Here is a 19565-nt window from a genome sequence, read left to right as displayed (position 1 = left end):
AACACATGCAATGATGCCGAAGGTAGGACGGTCACAGGTCAGTGGGTGGGGAGTCTTGTGGATCCAGTGGTGCTATAAGAATCTCATCGCTGGCAGGGGTCCCCACGTGGTTTCTCCAGCTCAGGGCACTAGCATAGTTCCATGTGTCTTGTCAGTAGAGTGTCTTCCAGGGAATGAGCAGAGAGAGAGAAAGATGTCTCCCATCTGCAAGGAGGAAAAACAGGAATTCCTAGAATTCTCAGGAGAAGTCCATGCCCCCACAGAGGCCTCATTGATTATCTTGATTGGCAGGCCAGACTCCACCCCTTCACTCTTAATCCTCATCTTGAGAAACGATTATATAACTACCACAGCCCATGTACTTGATTTACTAAAGGTGCAGATCTACAGCTGAGAAAGTGAGCCTCTTGTACTCTACCACCCACTTCCTTCTGCAGATGTGGAGACCAAGGCTCAGACACACTAACTCGTTGACAGCACCCCGGCAGGAGCGGAGTTTCCTCTTTTCCTTCCTTGCTGTATGCCTGCTCAGCAGAGTCATGGACTGTTGAGAATGTAGTGCACCCTTTTCCCACTGCCGAATTGCCTAGATGGTGCTAGTGGTGAAAACACTCGGCTGCTAACCCAAAGAGTCGAGGTCTGAGTTCACCCAGAGGTACCCCAGAAGAAAAGGCTGGCACACTACTTCAGAAAAAGCCCCCCTCGAGGAAATTACAGAGCACACTGATCCATATCGTGTCATCGCGAATGGAGTCGACATGATGGCAACTAGTTTAATGTTCAATAAAATATTCACAAGGAGGGCCGTTGGGACGGGGGCCCTTACATTTATGTTGATGGTGGTGGAATAATTTGGGAAAGGGTCGTGGTCGCACATGAACGAGAAAGAAGCTAAAGACACACTAGCATGTAGACACAAGAACTACCAGGCAAATACTGGCCTTGCGTGGGTTTGAAACAGGCGTGCGACCTAGATTCAAGTCAGAGGCTCTTAGTGTGCTGCCAACCACCTCTTACCTACAGCCTTGCCCTCAGCACTTAGCAAGGCATGCTGACACTTCAGCACTGTGCTCCATGGAGATACAGTGTATTAAACAACAGTATTCTCTTGGCCCCCAGCACACTCTCCAATATAAATCGAGACAACAGCAAAGAGTACAAATACTTCAGATCCTCTTTTTGTGTATGATAATAGAGCACTGGAGTTAGAGATCTTACGGGGTTTTTTTTTTGTTTGTTTTAAAAGTAAAAATCTTTTTTAAAGTTGTGTTGCAGTGCAAACTTCTGTGGCGCAAACCAAGCTGTTTGGAAGCAGTTTACGTCCCTTATGCTATTTAAGACATGCCAGAGTAGGGAGGGTCCTGAAGTTGATGCTTCTGAGACGTATCACACAAGGAATATGTAAGGGGAATTCTGAGAAGATGGTGGCATAAAAATATCATTGTTCTAACCCTCTCCCCAACAAACACAACGAGATACATGGAAATAGTGCTCAGCCTTGAGGAACAATGAATCAGAGAGCAGGAATGTCTGGGCAACTGCAGAGAGGCAAGAATCAATGAAGCAACAAAGAGTCACATAAACCAAAGAAAACAAACCACTCCCACCAAGTCAATTCTTTGGAGAGCAGTTGAGCTGTCCTGCATGGGTTTCCAAGGCCATCTTTGTGAGGGCGGAAAGCCTCAGCTTGTTCCCTCAGGGCAGCCGGTGGGTTTGGACTGCTGACCTCGTGGTTAACTGCCTAATATGCAATCCACAGTATAAAAATCCCTTCTCTCATTGTCCCTGTCCCTTCCCCTAGCCACAGGGGCACCAGCTTCTGTGATTGAGGAATCTACCCCAGCAAAAAAGTTTCCTAACTACCACACCTCCTGCCTATACAAAGAAACAGAACCCCAGGCTCGTTCTCTAATCAACCAGACAGGCCTCCCCCAGGGTCAAGTCAAAGCATTCCCTCACTTGCCCAGCTGGACACCATCAGCTGCAAGTGTGCCGCACATGGCAAAGAGGAGCCTCTGTAGTGGATTCATGCTCCCCCATAATCAAATCCTCTTTAGCCAACAGGACAAACCTCCCTGAGGGTTAATTTGGTAAATTGGCCAGGAGCACTGCTGACTTGAAGTGTGTGCTAGGAAGCAGGTATCTAAGACGGGACTGCATCACAGCCAACAATCTACTACAATAGCTCTGGTAGCAACAAGACACACATCCCGTTCAGAACAGGACACCTACTACACCTGTTGGTTACCAGGCTGCTGCAAATTGCTACAGGGAGCCCCTGTGGTGATGTCCACACCAATAGGCAGCATTCTATTCTATTTGCCTACCTACCCACACCATAGTTCAAAACTCAGTCATAGAGTTGATTCCAACTCATAGTCACCCTAGAAGACAGGTACAACTGCTTCTGTGGGTTCCAGAGACTGTAACTCATTTGGGGAGTACTGGTTTCAACTGGCCAATCTTGCAATAAGAAGGGCCGTGCAAAAACCACTAGGACACCCTAACTCAGGGCCCTAAACCTAAGTGCAGAGATTTGTGTAGCTACCTCCCCTTTGACACTGACGAGTACTGACGGAGGTGTGTGTGCTCCCCGGGTTTCTGGAGTATAGATTGATTGAATTCAAGAAAGAAAATATTTTGGAATTGATTGTGATAGCAATTGTACAATATTGCTTGATATGATTGAACTATGGAATGTTATATCTGTTAGCACTCCCAACAGATTTTTTTTAAAAAAACAAAACCCTGATAGCTATAAATGTACCATTAACTTCAAATTAAAAGTTCCCAGCTTTGAAATAATTTTGAAAAGACTTCAAGATAGAAACTCAAACATACCCGCATAACGTTTATTGCAGCACTTTCATAATACGTTCAAAGTGAAATTAACCTAAATGTTCATCAAGAGCTGAATGAAGGGACTTCTGGAAAGATGGTGAATGAGTAATACACACCAGAGAGACTCTGCAGAAATCAATGTAGGAGAGTTACTGAGAGGGAAATTCCACACTGCTCACAGGGGGAGCATCATAAAGATAAGTGGGCACAGATCCACTAGGTTTTGAGAAGCTGGAAACTTTGGGCTTATCACAGTGGAGGCCAGCAAGGGTTTGACCTTAGCCCCACCACTGTCTCAGCCAGATCTGGATCCTTTGGAACCAGCGTGGGGTTTTATCTAAACATAGCCACAGCTTGCTGCAGCCTTGGGACAGGGTTTAAAACCCTCCAACCCCACAGTCATGGATCAGGCCTCAGCTATATTGCTACTTTGTTTCCCTATTTTCTCTGTCCCCCCACAGTCTCAGTGGGTTTAGTTTTTTAAATTATTTTTTCCCCTTTTCTCTTCCTTTTTCTCTCACACACCATTTCCGGCCTCTAGACCACTCCCCTTAGTATAAGTCATTTACATCTGCCCTACACTCAACTGGGAGGCCTCCACCCTCTTCAGCATAACCCAAGACTAGAGAAAGCACACTCACCCTCCCACAGGGGATAGACAGCCCAAATTCTTCCTGGGAAAATCCTGTCCACCTTCCTTCTGGGGGAAATTCTGCCCACCAATCCATTGCAGTGCTTAACAGGTGACTGGGGAAATCTCGCTCACCTTCTGGGGAAATACAGCTAGCGTGGCTGGGGGGGGCTCCTACCCATCCTCTGTGGTCCCACGTAACTGAGGGAACTTCCTTCTGCCTGCCGTAGGGCCTCACATGGCCTAAGGCACCTAGGTCAACACTCACCAATACTCCACGCTGCTGTAGGAACCTCTGCAGCAATTAACGTGACCAGGGAAATTCCACCCACCATTCACTGTGCTCTACACCAAAGTGGGCAAACTGCCAGACTCCTGTGGCACTCCCATTCCAGCTTTCACCACTCCCCAATGCCCCACACATCAAACTACCATGGGCCCCACCATAACAGCTTCTTGTGAGATCACGCAGTACAGCACCATCCTTATAGATCCACAACCACCTCTCAGAGTCCCCTTAGAGGACCATACAACTTGCCTTTGAAATAAGAGAATACTGGTTGACTAGGGAAAGAATGAAGCCACAAGAGAATAAAGCAGTTGGCCAATTCCATGGTGCAATTAACTGCAGGAAGTTTGAAGATGCATTCCTATGAGTCTCCCAGAGAGAACCAGTGCTCTTTGACTCCCTGGAAAATGGCACCTGCCTCCTCTAAAACAACACAATGCAAACAGCAATCAGGCCCAATGACCTCAATGAAAGAAAAAAAAAAAAAAACAGGTGAAACAAAAGGCTATAACAGAAGATGTCCTGAAACTAACAATGTGCATAGAAAAAGCAAACATTGATCTGCCCCAAAAGGAAATTTTCAGAATGCTACTTGTAGTCATGCAGGATATAAGGGAAACAATACAGAAAAAGGATGAGATGATAGAAGAGATAAAGGCCATACAACAAAGGGAAATACAAGAGCTTAGTGATGAGATAACAAAAACCAGTAGCAGACTCATGGACTTTGACAACCAACTGAAGGAGGAAGAGAACCACACTAGTGCCCTAGAGGATAGCCAAGCACATTTTAAAAACCACGAACAAAAATCTAATATCATCAAAGAAGCTGAAGAAAACCTAAGAGGAACAACATCAGAATAGTAGGATTACTGGACGAAGACACAACAAAGAAGTCAACTGCAAAAATAGTGACAGGAATTTGTAGAGGAAAACTTCTCAGCTCAATGAATGAAAACCAGGCAACCATTCAGGAGGCTGAAAGAACACCAGCTAGATGGAATTACAAGAAGTCATAATAGTTATAGTCATAATAGTTAAACTATCCAAATTTGAGGAAAAGGAGAAAATCTTGAGAGCAGCTAGGGAAAAACAAACAATCATATATAAAGTTTCCCAAATAAGAATATGCTCAGACCTCTCGGCAGACACTATGAAGAAGAGGAGAGAGTGGAGTAACATATTCCAAAAATTGAAGGAAAATAACGCAAACCCAAGAATACTCTATCCGCCCAAATTATGTATCAAGATAGATGGAGAAGTAAGAGTCTTCCCAGACAAGGAAAAGCTCAAAGAATACATTAAAAGAAACCAAGTCCTACAAAAAAAGATCCTTGCTGACCCAGTATGGGCAGAAGAACAACACTCACCAAGTACCACTAAGAGACCGCCACATAGAACAACCTCACCCAGAGGGCAACAAAGAGAAAAATCCCCCAAGATAACATTGGCTAAATGGTGGAAAGAAGTCAAGAATGAAACACACACACACACACACACCACTGATAAAAAGGGAGGTAGGAAAACACCCAACACAAAAGGTATAAGATGACATCACAGAGTCAACAGATGGAGATAATAACCCTGATATCAGTGGACTGAACTCAGGCATTAAAAGACTGAGGTTAGCAGACTGACTTAGAAAACAACTCATCAATCTGCTTCCTACAGGCGACACTGATCAAGACAACAGACAAAAATAGGCTGAGGATCAAAGGCTGGAGAAAAACATACCAAGCAAACAGCAATTCAAAAAAAGCAGGGGTTGCAATACTAAACACGGATAAAATTGACTTCAAAGAGCAAACCAGTTAAGAGGGACACTATATAATGCTCAAGGGAATTGTTGACTAAGAACAACTAAGTATTTTAAACATATTTCCTGAACGAGAGACCCGTGGAATACATCAACCAAGCTCAAAAAGATGAAAAAGTAAATCACAGGCTCAACAATTATAGTAGGTGACTTCAATACACCACTCTCCAAGAAAGATAGATCACAAGAAAAGAATCTCAAGTAGGAGATTAGAGATCTAAACATTACAATTAGACAATTTGACCTGATGGATATTGACAGAGCTCTTCGTGCAAATACAAAACATTCACATTTTTCAAGCCCACATGGCACATATTTGAAGACAGACCACATGCTGGGGTATAAGGTATATCTGCATAAATTTAAGCACATTGATAGCATACAGACTATATTTCTGACCATTGTGCCATAAGGCTGGAAATCAACAAAAGGAAGATGAATGAAACAAGAGAAAACAATTGGAGGATGAATAAGTATGCCAAAAGGAGTGTGTACTGGCCCAGATCAGAGATATAATTAGGAAATTTCTAGAAACCAACAAGAATGAGAAACAACGTACAAAAACTTATGGGACACCGCAAAGGCAGTTATCAGAGGAAGTTCATAGCAATACATGCACACATGAAATAGGAAAAGAGACATGTTTGATATGCTGGCACAAAATTCACAGCAACTAGAACAGAGTCAACAGGAAAATTCTACTAATAGCAAAAGAAATGAAATAATAAAAATGAGGGCTGAGATTCAGGAGAAGGAACATAAGAACACTATGGAAAAAAATGCTGCTAAAAGTTGGTTCTTTGAAAAGATAAAGAGAATCGACAGACAGATGAAAACCTAACCAAAGAAAGGAAGGAACAAATTTCAATAGCAAGGATGAGGGAAGAAAGAGGGGACATTACAACAGATTCTAATGAAATCAAAAGGATAAAAACACAATGCTACAAAGGACTGTATTCCAATGCATTCAACAACTTGGAAGACATGAACAAATTCTTGGTAAAACAATCCCTCCCTAGACTATCTCCATTTGACTTCAGGAATTTCAACAGACCCATAGCAGTAGAAGAAATAGACAAGGTTATCAAGGGATTGCCAACAACAAAAGTCCTCTGGACCAAATGGCTTCACAGGAGAATTCTACCAAGGATTCGGGGAAGAACTGACACCAATCCTACACAAACACTTCCAGAACATAGAAAAAAAGACAGCAAACCACAAACTTCTTCTATGAAGCTAGTATAACTCTGATAACCGAAGCCAGACAAGGATCCCACAAGAATCGAGAACTAAAGACCAACATCCCTAATGAACAGCGATGCAAAAATCCTTAACTAATTACGGGTCAATAGAATACAAAAGTATATAAATTCACCATGAACAAGTGATTCATAGCAGGGATGCAGGGATGGTTCAACATATGAAAAACCATTAGTATCATTCTCCACATTGACATGAAAAACTATAATAACCACATGATAATAGCGATAGATGTGGAAAAACCATTTGACAACACCCGACACTAATTCCTGCTTAAGACACTTGAGAAGATAGGAATGGAAGGAAAATTCCTTAAGGTAATACAGGCTATATATGAAAAAAACACCAGCGAAGATGGTTGTAAAAGGAGAAAAGACAAACAGAATCCTACTGAAAATGGGCACCAGACAAGGATGACCTTTGTCCCCACTCTTATTTAACATCGTATTGGAGGTTTTAGCTAACAGCTTAAGGCAAAGAAAACACATCAAAAGTATCCGTCTGGGGAAGGAAGAGGTGAAACTATCGATATTTGCAGATGATATGATTTTATATATGGAAAATCCCAAAAGCTCGACAAGGGGAGTACTGGGAGCAATAGAAGAATATGGCAGAGTGGCAGGATACAAGATCAACAAACAGAAGTCTACCAGACTGCTATACACATCAAATAAGACCACAGAAGATGCAGAGCCACGTGGAGACCCACACCAGTACTGTGATGCTTCTACTGCCACTGGATCTACAAGACTTTCCACCCACTGGCCTATGATCTTCTTGCATCATTGCATGTGTTTCTTGAGTCTGAAGAGGACTTTATAGATTGCTATTGGACATCTGGGCTAATATTGGACTTACGGACTTGATCTGGACTTGACTGGGATTTTGTCTCAATATTCAATTGTTCGTGTATATAAAGCTCTTTCTTATATGCAAAAAAAAAAAACCCCACAGAAGATGAGATCAAAAAGGTGGTACCATTTGCAATAGCCAAGCACAAATTGAAATTTCTAAGGATTTACCTGACTAAAAGAACAAAAGATTTATATGAGGAAAACTACAGAACACTATTACAGGAAACCAAGAGTGACTTCAACAAATGGAAGACTATCCCCATGCTCATGGATTAGAAGACTTAATATAGTAAGAGTGTCAGGTCTGCCAAGGCACTACATAACTTTAATGCAATCCCGATACAATTACCCTCATCTTTCTTAAAAGAAATGGAAAAACTGATTACCAAGTTCATATGGAGAGGGAAGAAGCCCCACATTAGCAGAGAACTCCTCAAAAAGAAGGACACAGTGGGAAGGCCTGCTTTACCTGACTTATGCACAAATTATCCAGCCACAGTGGTCAACACTGCATGGTATTGGTACAATAATAGGTATTCAGCTCAATGGAATTAACTGAAAACCCAGAAATAAAATCATCAGCATACAGACAGCTGATCTGTGATAAGGGCCCCCAAAATATCAAATGGGAAGCAGATGCCCTTTTCAAGTGGTGCTGGAAAAAATGGATATCTACCTGCAGAAAAGTGAAGCAATGCCCTTATCTCACTCCATGCACAAGGATAAACTCAAGGTGGATCACAGACCTCGAGGTAAAGCCCCAAACTATTAGGGCCGTAAATGAGGGAATTGGGACAAACCTGAGAACTTTGGTGCAGAAAATACATAGGTTATAGAAATAGGGAAGAACACAAATACAGATGAGTCACAAATTGACAATTGAGGTATATTGAAGATAAAAGACCTGTGTACATCAAAAGAATTCACCAAGAGAGTAATAAGAGAACCCACACACTCAGAAAACATCTTTAGCAATGACACATCAGATAAAGGCCTTATTAGTAAAATCTACAATACTCTTCTAGCTTCCAAAAAGGATAAAATAATTGGCCACTGAGGAGGTGGGCAAAGGACCTGAGCAGACATTTCACAAGGGCAGAAATCCAAGTGGCCAATAAACATATGATAAAAATGTTCCCAATCATTATCCATAAGAGACATACAAATTAAAACAACAGTGAGATACCACCCAACACCCTCAAAGATAGCCCAATTCAAAAAATCAGAAAGCAACAAGTGTTGGAGGAGATGTGGGGAGATAGGAACTCTCATCCACTGCTGGTGGATCTGTAGGTATGTATAGCCACTATGGAAATCAATTTGGCGATATCTAATTCAGATGGAAATTGAGCTAGCATGTCACTCAGCAATCCCCTTACTGGGCATGTACCCAGAAGAAGCAAGGAACAAAGCATGGCCAGACATCTGGGCTCCAATGTCCATTGCGGCACAGTTCACAATCGCAAGGAGTTAGAAACAACCCACATTTCCATCAACAGACGAATGGATTAGAAAACTGTGGTGCATATATATAATGGAGTACTACTCATCCCTGAAAAGCAGTGATGAATGCATGAAGCACATCGCTACATGAGAAGAACTGGAGGGAACTATGCTAAGCAAAGCAAGCCAAGCACAAAAACAAAAGTACAACATGAGTCCACTGAGGTAAGCTTTAAAATATGCAAAAGGGGCATAGAGAAAAGCTACTGTATACAAACATTCCTGAGGTGAGGTCCAGGTAGTATGGCAGGAGCCAGGCCAAATTCAGGGATACATATGGTATCCAAATAAAAAGGAGGGGGTGGGGAGAAAAAAAAGACATGGATAGCAGGGGAACAGGGCACTAACCCACCCAAGGGGAGAGTATTTGTATCTCCACAGGGAAAGAGGGACCAGACTTCATCTCGGTGCTCCAAGATGTGAATGCAACAAAGCTGCAGGAAGCACAAACCAATAAAGAGGTCTGAGGGGCCGGCCCCAATCTCAACTACATGGACAGCACCTTCCCCTACCCCCCGACCCCCAGAAGAATTTACATCAGAGGACAGCACTGAAGCTACAGCTCAGTGTGAGGGACATGTCTGATCAGAGCACACAAGAGCAAATGAAAGGGGAGGAAGAGAGAGTGGAGCACATCCTGGCGCACCAAGCCTTGAGGATGATATCCCTGCTCAGAGGAGCCAATGCACAGAGAGGACCTTATGACCAGCTCCACTATGAGACATGGCATCCCTCAAGGCCCATAGCCCTCTGGGGGACAACACTGGAAACATAGCATCCAATCTGACTCCACCACGCCAAGGCAAAACATTAAGGGCATGCAACAGAACAACAGGAGAGCAGAGGAAGGGCATCCTGAGTATACATCCTGGCTAGACCAGAGGATGTACACTGGTACAGATAGGAAATGGAAACACAGGGAATCCAGGGCGGATGATCCCTTCAGGACCAGTGGTGTGAATGGCGATACCAGGAGAGGTGGAGGGAAGGTGGGGTGGAAAGGGGGAACTGATTATAAGGATCTACATGTGACCTCCTCCCTGGAGGACAGACAACAGAAAAGAGGGTGAAGGGGACATCGGACGGTGTAAGATGTGACAAAATAATAATTTATAAATTATCAAGTGTTCATGAGGGAAAGGGGTGCAGGGAGGGAGGAGGAAAAATGAGAGACCTGATGCCAAGGGCTTAAGTGGAGAGCAAATATTTTGAGAATGATGAGTGCAATGAATGTACAAACCTGTTTTACACAATTGATGTATGATGTATGTATGGATTGTGATGAGAGTTGTATGAGCCCCTAATAAAATGATTTAAAAAATAAGTTATTTTTTAAAGATGTTTTTACTGGAACAAAGTAGGAAATTGGGAAGTTCCATTAACATTCTCCCTTTGACAACTTAGTAGATGTAAAAACACAGATTAGACTTCTGGATTTTCATAGCAGATGTTCCTTCCTGTTTCTGGTATCAAAGCATATGGTTCATGTGATTAAAAATTCCATTTGTGGTATTTTATGATTGAAAGGATAAGTGAGTAAGCTATTTCTGGGCCTAGAGTATCTTTTACTATATGTCCAGGTTTAACTGTCAACCTTTACTTATCTGTCTCATCTCCTCTTTTGCTAAAAGGCCTGTTGTAGTTTTGTTTATTTGTTTGTTTTTAACAAACTATTTTATATAAAGGAATCTTGGTGTCAATCGTGGGTTATACATTGGGCTGCTAACCATAAGGTCAGCAGTTCGAAACCACCAGAAAGAGAGGTTTTCTACTCCCATAAAGTATTTCAATCTCAGAACCCCACTAAACACTTCAAAACCAAATTCACTGCCATTATGTAGATGCCACCAACTCATAGATACCCTGTAGGACAGGGTAGACCTGTCCCTGTGAACTCCTGAGACTGTAACTCTTTGTGGGAGTAGAGAGCCCCAGTCATCATTCTCCTGAGGAGCAGCTGATGGTTTAGAGCTCCCAATCTCATGGATCACAGAACAACACGTAACCACTACAGTCGCTATGTCAGTGGTTCTCAACCTTCCTGATGCTGCGGCCCTTTCATACAGTTCCTCATGTTGTGGTGACCCCCAACCATACAATTATTTTCGTTGCTACTTCATAACTGTAATTTTGCTGCTGTTATGAATCATCATGTAAATATCTGATGTACGGGATGTATTTTCATTGATGAAAATTGAACATAAAGCATCGTGATTAATCACAAAAACAATATGTAATTATATATTGTGAAGTATTTATTTCTAATTACAAATAAAAGAAGTTTTGTCTTGAAGCATGGTGTTGCTTGGGTAACAGTCTTCACATAACAACAGTAAACCACATTGCTACATTTTGCGACCGTATGAGTAAAGCCAATGTCAGTGTGAAGGTTGAGATAGCTTCTTTCTCACCAGATCAACATCCCTGACTGTGGGCGGACTGCCTGGAGACGGACAGAGGAGCGGTGTCTCGGTTCCTAAGACCATCGGAAATATGTGTTCTTCGGTGGTGTTAGGCACCCCTGGGAAAGGGTCTTTCGACCCCCAAAGGGGTCGTGACCCACCGGTTGAGAACCGATGCGTTATGTTGGCATCTCCTGGACAGCAGTGAGTGGTTTGGGTAATTGATACCAGAAAGCTGTGCTCACTCATTTCCACCTCCGTGTGGGATCCAAAGGGTAGCGTGTGCTTCAGAAAAGAGCTTGCCACCAGGGCCCCTACGACTAAAAAACTCTTTTAAAGAATCCCGTCCCCCCCTCCCCCCATGAATCATCAGAGACTTTATTAGGCTCCTAAGAGGAGAAAGATGAGTCATTTGGGCTATATGTCTATGACATGGCCACGGGACTAAGCGCAGACACAGGGCCTTGCAAACAAGGCTCCAACCCTCTGCCTTGCTGAGGATTAGCATCCAATCTCCGGCCGAAGTTGGTGCCGCCAGCTCCTCCCCGTGGGGCGCTGCTGTGCATTGCTCACCCATGCCGATGACTAGAAGCAGTTTTTCCGAGAGCCTACCTTCAGGGAGAGCTGAGCGTCTGCTCACCAAACCCCAGGAAAAGCAAACCGTGCAGCTGTTTTGAAGAAGACAGCATGATGCAGGTAGGAAAACTCAAGACAAGGAACTCCTTTTGATCAAGGGCAGTTTCTTTACTGATGATTGGCAGTTTTTCATAAGATAGCCCACGTAAAGATTTGTGTAGAAATCAGCTGGTACATATGCTTTTAACTTCTAAAACTAAGGTTCTGTTCCCATTCTAAACCCCTCGGCATTCATAAACGGTTCCTTCTCTCCAGATTAATGCAAGCACACACAAAGACACAAGGATGTATTTTGTACAGAAATAATGTCTTAACAATTATTATATAACTTTCTCTTGAATATCATGATATGTAGTGTTACTCCTTCTAGTTTATACTTTTGAATAATTGCATAAAATTTCTTAGTATAAGCCAGTTGCTGTAGAGATTTTCAACCTGTGGGTTGTGACCCCCTTTGGGAGTCGAATGACCCTTTCACAGGGGTCGCCCGATTCCTGACAGTAGCAAAATGACAGTTATGAAGTAGCAATGAAAATAATTTTATGGTTTGGGGGTCACCACAACATGAGGAACTGTATTAAAGGGTCACGGCATGAAGAAGTTTGAGAACCACTGCTATAGAGTCAAGTAAAACAATGCTCAATAAATAAATAAATAAATAAATAAATAAATAAATACCTCACTGACATTGAGTCAATGCCGACTCATAGTGACCCTATAGGACAAGGTTGAACTGCCCCTGTGAGTTTCTGATACTATAACTCCTTAGGGAATAGAAAGTCCTGTCTTTCTCCCACAGAATGGCTGGCAGTTTTGAACTAGTGGCCGGTGGATTTCATCCCAATGCATAACACTACATCACAAGGGCGCCTTAGAACATGGCTCCAGAAAGTTTCAAATGACTAACTTTTCTGAGAGAAAGCCCCAGACTTTTCCCTTGAAATACCTCTACCAAAATAAAAAGATCAAACTCATTGCCATTGAATTGATTCTGATTCATAGCAACCCAATAGAAGAGAGTAGAACTTCCCCTTTGGGTTTCTAAGATTTAAAAATTTGTTTTGTGTGTGTGTCTGTAATAATTTTTTGAGATATAACTCATATGCCATAAACTGAAATCTTTAACAAAAATATATAGTTCTACCAGATAACACATTAATATATTTTAATATAGGCATTCTTTCCAAGTGTTATTGTATTTAAATCATTTGACACATAACACATATACAATTCAATGGTTCAATCATATCAAGAAGTTGTACAATCATTACCACAATTGCAGAACATTTTGTACTTTCTTTCACTCATTGTTATTACTCCTCATTTCCATGTTATTTCCTCCTTTCCCCTGCCATAACCCAACTATAGAGCTGGTGATGCCAGTTACCTTGTCTATAGATTCATCATCCTGAATTTCACATACCAAAAAAAGGAACAAAGAAGCAAAAAAGCTAACAAGAGCACACTAAAATAGGGGGAAACATTAATGGAAAAGAAAGCAGAAAATGGTAAAAACTACAACTTTAAAATAGGTCAAAAGGGAGATTGAGTGATTATGTGTTAAATGTTAACCTAACTGGATGAGCCATAATCTGCATGCTAGCAAGACTGTTCACGTCTCTGGTCTCTGTTCAGAGGGGATTCACTGGAGGCTTCTTCTACTTGTATTTCCCCTTCATTTATTTTTAAACGGCAACAATGTTCCAAAGGGAGATCAAGCAAGCTAGTACATTGTAACCTTCCTCTATGTACTACAATCCTCACTAGAGTGCTCTCTGTCTGTTAACAAGCCTGTTCACACCCCTTCATTATGGTCAGAAGGGATTTTCCAGAATGCATGGAGGGAGTCTGCAAATGAACGTTGGCTTTCATTGTCTTCTATAGCCTTCTGCCAAACAGGTGTGCACAATTTAAGCTCTGACACCATTCCCCTCTTTGGACTTAGATTTTATTATTTATAAGCCTTAGATCACAGAGAATTTTGTGTTTCTTCCATGTGGACTTAGCTAACACCTTTCTTAGATGGTTGCTTTTTTGAAGCTAACCCTTTAAGACCCCAGATGCTATTCTTTCATATAACCACCACCATCTAGTTTCTTCACCACACTTTGATATAGCACCCATATCTTCAGTGGTCTCTTTATGTCATAAAAATTAATTCTTCTCAGATTGGGGCTAGAATTAAGTGCAAGCCAAAATCCATTCATGTATCTATGGTTTATATATGTCTCTGGTTCACTTTAGAGATATCATTATCACTTTATGATAGAAAACATAAATCATCCCCTTGGGTCATGAGGTAATTCTATTCATAATAGCATTAATTTTGTCAAAGGTATAGAGTTTAAAACATGATTGAGAAAAGGAAAATTTGCAAGCATATGCTGGCTTCAGACCATGTGTTAGTCGGGTTAATTTAAAGAAACAAATCCACAGAAACTCATGTATAAGAGAAAGTTTTATATAAAGGTTAATTGCACATCAACAACAGCGCTGCCCAAGCCCACAAGTCCAACATTAACCCATTAACCCATATGTCCAACACCAGTCCACAAAGTCCTCCTCTTCTCACAAAACAGACACAATGATGCCGACTGCAGGAGGAAAGCCGAGTCAGTAAATGTGTAAACATCTCAGCCCTGGCAGGGGTCCCCACGCGGCTGCTCCAGCACCCAGGGCTGCATCAGGGTAGGATCATGTGGCTTCTCCTCAGGGATGTCTTGCAGGAAGTCAGCCTTGTCAGCTAAAGCAGGGAACTGGCTAAGGCAGTTGCACCCTGGTCCGACTGTCAGAAAGCAAGAGACTCAAGAACTCGAAAGGTGAGGCTCACTGAGCCATTTATCCCTCCGCCCTTCAATTAACCCCACATGTGTTTATTGGCCAGGTGGGCACAATAAACTAACTACCTCAGACCACAATACATGAATTATTGATATTTATAGATTAAACTCTTGCATGACAGGACACTATTTACACAAACCATAGGAGTTGGTGATAGGGCAAAATGTTCAATGATATTCACTCCCATGAGCAGAACCACGCCTACCAGATTAACACATGTCATAATAAGGTAAGGAGGGCATTAAAATAGTAAATATATGGTAGTTGAGAGCCACCCTTGATGGGGCACCTGAAGGCAAGAGATCCAAAACAAAGTCCAATGACCACCAGTTCTATAACCTTGGGATAGCAGCCATCTGCTTTACTTACACTAAAAAGTTTCAGCCTCAAGTCCAGGGGCTACGGGTGAGGTTGAGGTAAAACCCGGGTCACTTAGTGACATCTGGACATGAAGTCCTTCTCTTGTGGCCTGTGAAGGATGTTGTGCACCTAGAAAGAACAGACTCTGAAGTCCCAGGAGTCACATGGCCTGAGGCACCAAGAGTGGAGGGAAACGAGATCAAAGGTGTCTAATTAGGAAGATAATACAGATATAGTCTCCCCTGGGGTTCTGTATAAATATTGATAAGCATTTTTTTCAAATGCAAAGATGCTCCTTTACCTACCAACAGAAATGTCATAATCTTCTCAGATATGCCCCCTTCCTTACACCTTGGCTTGACTTCCCAGCAAGTGTCACGTATCACTCTGGTCGGAGTGTCTGTTGACTGGGATTACTTTAGAACAATGTTGTATGGCAGCAGCCAAACGGTCTCCCTCTTCCCATATCTTGGAAAACTGACCTCAGATGAGGTGAGGTCTCTTTTTAAAGTGGTTTCTTTTAAATGTACATATGGAGGAGGTGATACAGAGTTCATAGATGCTAGGCGGGCTCTCTACCTTGCTGCTTGGAGGACCTGATTAGAAGATTACATGATCTGGGAGCAGAACATCTTGGTGTTTATCCTTATAATCATGAATTCACACAGTATTTGTCCTTTTGTGATTTACTCACTTCACCCAGCATAATGGTTTCCAGGTCCCTCCATGTCATAATGTGCTTCATAACTGTGTTTAAGGATGCATAGTATTCACTTGTAAGTACGTACCAGAGTTTATTTATCCATTCTTCTATTTATGGGCATTTGGGCTGTTTCCAACTTTTTGCTATTGTGAATTGTGCTGCAACAAACACAATAGAGCCCGCCTCTGTTCATGTTCTCTCTCTTACTTCTTTGGGGGTTCATGCCAAGCAGAAGTATTGCTGGGCCATATGGTATTTCGGTTCCCAGGTGTTTTAGGGAGCACCATATTGCTTTCCACAATGATTGTGCGCATTTACAAGCCCAGCAGCAGTATAGAAGAGTTCCAATCTCTCCATGCCCTCTCCAGCATTTGTTAATCTAGGTTTTTGTTTTTTAATTGGACTATCATTGTGAGAATAAGATGATATTTCAACATTGTGTCAATTTGAAATTAGCTAGTAATTATGAGCCTTTCCTCATGTGTTTGTTAGCAATTTGAGTGCCAGCCTTTGTTAATTACCTACTCAGGTTCTTTTCCCAACTTTTAATTGGATTCTTGGTTTTTTTCATTATTGAAATGTTGTAGAATTCCCTGTTGCTGTTAGGTGCCATTGCATCTGTTCCAGCCCATAGCAACCTTGTGCACAGCAGACCGAAACAAGGCTCAGTCATGAGTCATCTTGACATTACTCCTATGCTTGAGCCAACTGTCACAGCCACAGGGTCAATCTACCTCCTTCAGAGTCCTCCATTCCTTCTCTGCCCCTTAGGGACTTGTCTCTCCGGATAACATGTCAAAATTATGTCAGATGAAGCATCACCATCCACATCTATATCTGATTACTTCCAACACAGATTAGTTTGTCCTTTTAGCAGTCCATGGTACTTTCAATATTCATCTCTAGCACCACGGTTTAAGGGCAGCAATTCTTCTTCTATCTTCTTTATTCACGGACCAACTTTCACATGCCTCTGAGGCAATTGAAAACATCATGGTTTGGGTCAGGCGCACCTGAGGCCTCGAAGTAACATCCTTACTTTTCAATAGTCTAAAGAGAGCTTGTGCAGCAGACTTACCTCATGCACCTCATCTTTTCATCTCTTGACTGCTGCTTGCATGTGCCTTGATTGTGGATCCAAGCAGTAAAAAGTCTTCATAATTTCTTTCTTTTCTCTATTTACCACGATGTTGTCTACTAGTCCAACTGTGAGGATTTTTGTTTTGTTTACATTGAGTTGTAATCCATATTAAAGGCTGCAATCCTTGATCTTCATCAGCAAGTTCTTCAAGTCTTCCTCACTCTCAAGAAGCAAGGTTGTGTCATCAGCATATCACAGGTTTTTAATCAGCTTTCCTCTACTCCTGATGCCACATTCTTTTTTATTTAGGCCAGCTTCTTGGATGATTTGTTCAGCATACACATTGAATAAGTATGGTGGTATAATATGACCCTGACACACACCTTTTTGATTTTAAATGTTACAGTATCTTCTTGTTCTTTTCACAAAACTGCCACTTGGTCCATGGACAAGTTCCACATGAGCACAATGACGTGTTCTAGGAATTCTCATTCTTCTCCAGGTTATCCCTAGTTATGATCCACACAGCCTCATGCCTTGGCATGGTCAATAAAACACAAGTAGGCATCCCTCTGATAGTCTCTGCTTTGAGCCAAGATCCTTCTGACATCAGCAATCATATCCCTGGTTTCACATCCTCCTCTGAATCCAACCTAAACTTCGGGCAGCTCCCTGTCAATGTACTGCTGCAGCCATTGTGAGATGATCCTCAGCAACTTTTTTCTGGCATGTGCTATCAGTGATACTGTTCTATACTTTTAGCATTCTATTGTGTCACTTTTCTTTGGAATAGATCTCTTCCAGTCAGTAGTTATCTTCCAAATTTCTGAGCAAACTCGAGTGAGTGCTTCAAGTGCTTCATCAGATTGCTGAAACATTTCAATTGTCATCCCATCAATTCCTGAAGCCTGTTTTTTGACGAGTGCTTTCTGTGCAGCTTGGACTTCTTCCTTCAGCACCATTGGTTCTTGCTCATAAGCTACTTCCTGGAATGGGAATGTCGACTAGTTCTTTGTGATACAGTGATTGTATTTTTTCCATCTTATTTGGATGTTTTCTGCATCATTCAATATTGAGAATGTTCCTTGTTTTTTGGTTTTCTCATCCTAGGTCTTCACATACTTTATCGTAATATTTTAATTTTTCTTCTCAAGCTGCCCTTTGAAATTTCCTGTTCAGCTCTTTGACTCCGCCATTTGTTCCATTTGCTTTCACTACTTACTCTGTGATTAAGAGCAAATTACAGGGTCTCTTTCGGACATACACTTTGATCTTTTCTTTCTTTCCTGTCTTTTTAATGATCTTTTGCTTTATTCGTGGATAATGTTCTGGGATGGGTTCCTACACTTTATCAGGTCATGTGTCATCAGTATTCAGTACAGCAAATCTGTTCTTGAGATGTTCTCAAAATTCAGGTGGGATAAACTCAAAGCCACATTTTGGCTCTTGTTGACTTGCTTTAATTTTCCTCAGCTTTAACCTGAACTTATCTCTGAGCAATTGATGGTCTGTTCCACAGTCAGTCCCTGGCCTGATTTTAGCTGCTGATATCGAGCTTCTCCGTTATCTTTTCCCATAGGTTTAGTCCATTTGATTTCTATGCATTCCATCTGGAGAAGTCCATGTATATAGTTGCCTTTTGTGTTCTTAAACGTGGGTATTTGCCATGTACAAGTCATTGTTCTTGCTGAATCTTCCATGTGACTTCCACCTTCATTTCTATCATCATGCCCATATTTTCCAATTGCTGTTTCTTCCTCATTGTCTCCTACTTTTGTATTCCAATGACCAATATTATCAATATATCTTGATTGCATGTTTGATCTTTTGGTTGTTTAAAAGAAACCAAGGGAATAAAATTTGCTAAATAAGAAGTTAAGCTCTCAAAAATTACAAATGATATCATTTAATATAGAGATAACCACAAAGACTCCATAGGACGACCCTTAGAAACAATCAAAGGGCTTGGTAAAATAACAGGATACAAGACTAACCAGCAGGAACCGATTGGATTCCTGTATGCCAGCAGTGAGAGCTTTGAAAATGACATGAACAAAAGATACTATTCACAATAGCCACACAACAAATGAAATGCCCAGCAAAAATCTAAGCAAGGGAACAAAAGACCTAGACAAAGAAAACTAGAGAACATCATTACAAGACGTGCTCCAGTCTAGGAATGTGAGGATAGGGAACTCTAAAGAGACAATGTGTAATGTCATACCTTATTGGTGATATGAGTAGGGAGATTGGAGGGAAGTGAGGAAGTAATAATGAATACAAGAAGGAAGAAAATGTCTTAGAACTGATTTTAGTGTTGTTTATACAACTCTTTTTGACAGGATTAA

The sequence above is a fragment of the Tenrec ecaudatus genome, chromosome 12 (assembly GCF_050624435.1).
Source record: "Tenrec ecaudatus isolate mTenEca1 chromosome 12, mTenEca1.hap1, whole genome shotgun sequence".
Classification (NCBI taxonomy): domain Eukaryota; kingdom Metazoa; phylum Chordata; class Mammalia; order Afrosoricida; family Tenrecidae; genus Tenrec; species Tenrec ecaudatus.
Note: the sequence above shows the minus strand (reverse complement) of the source record.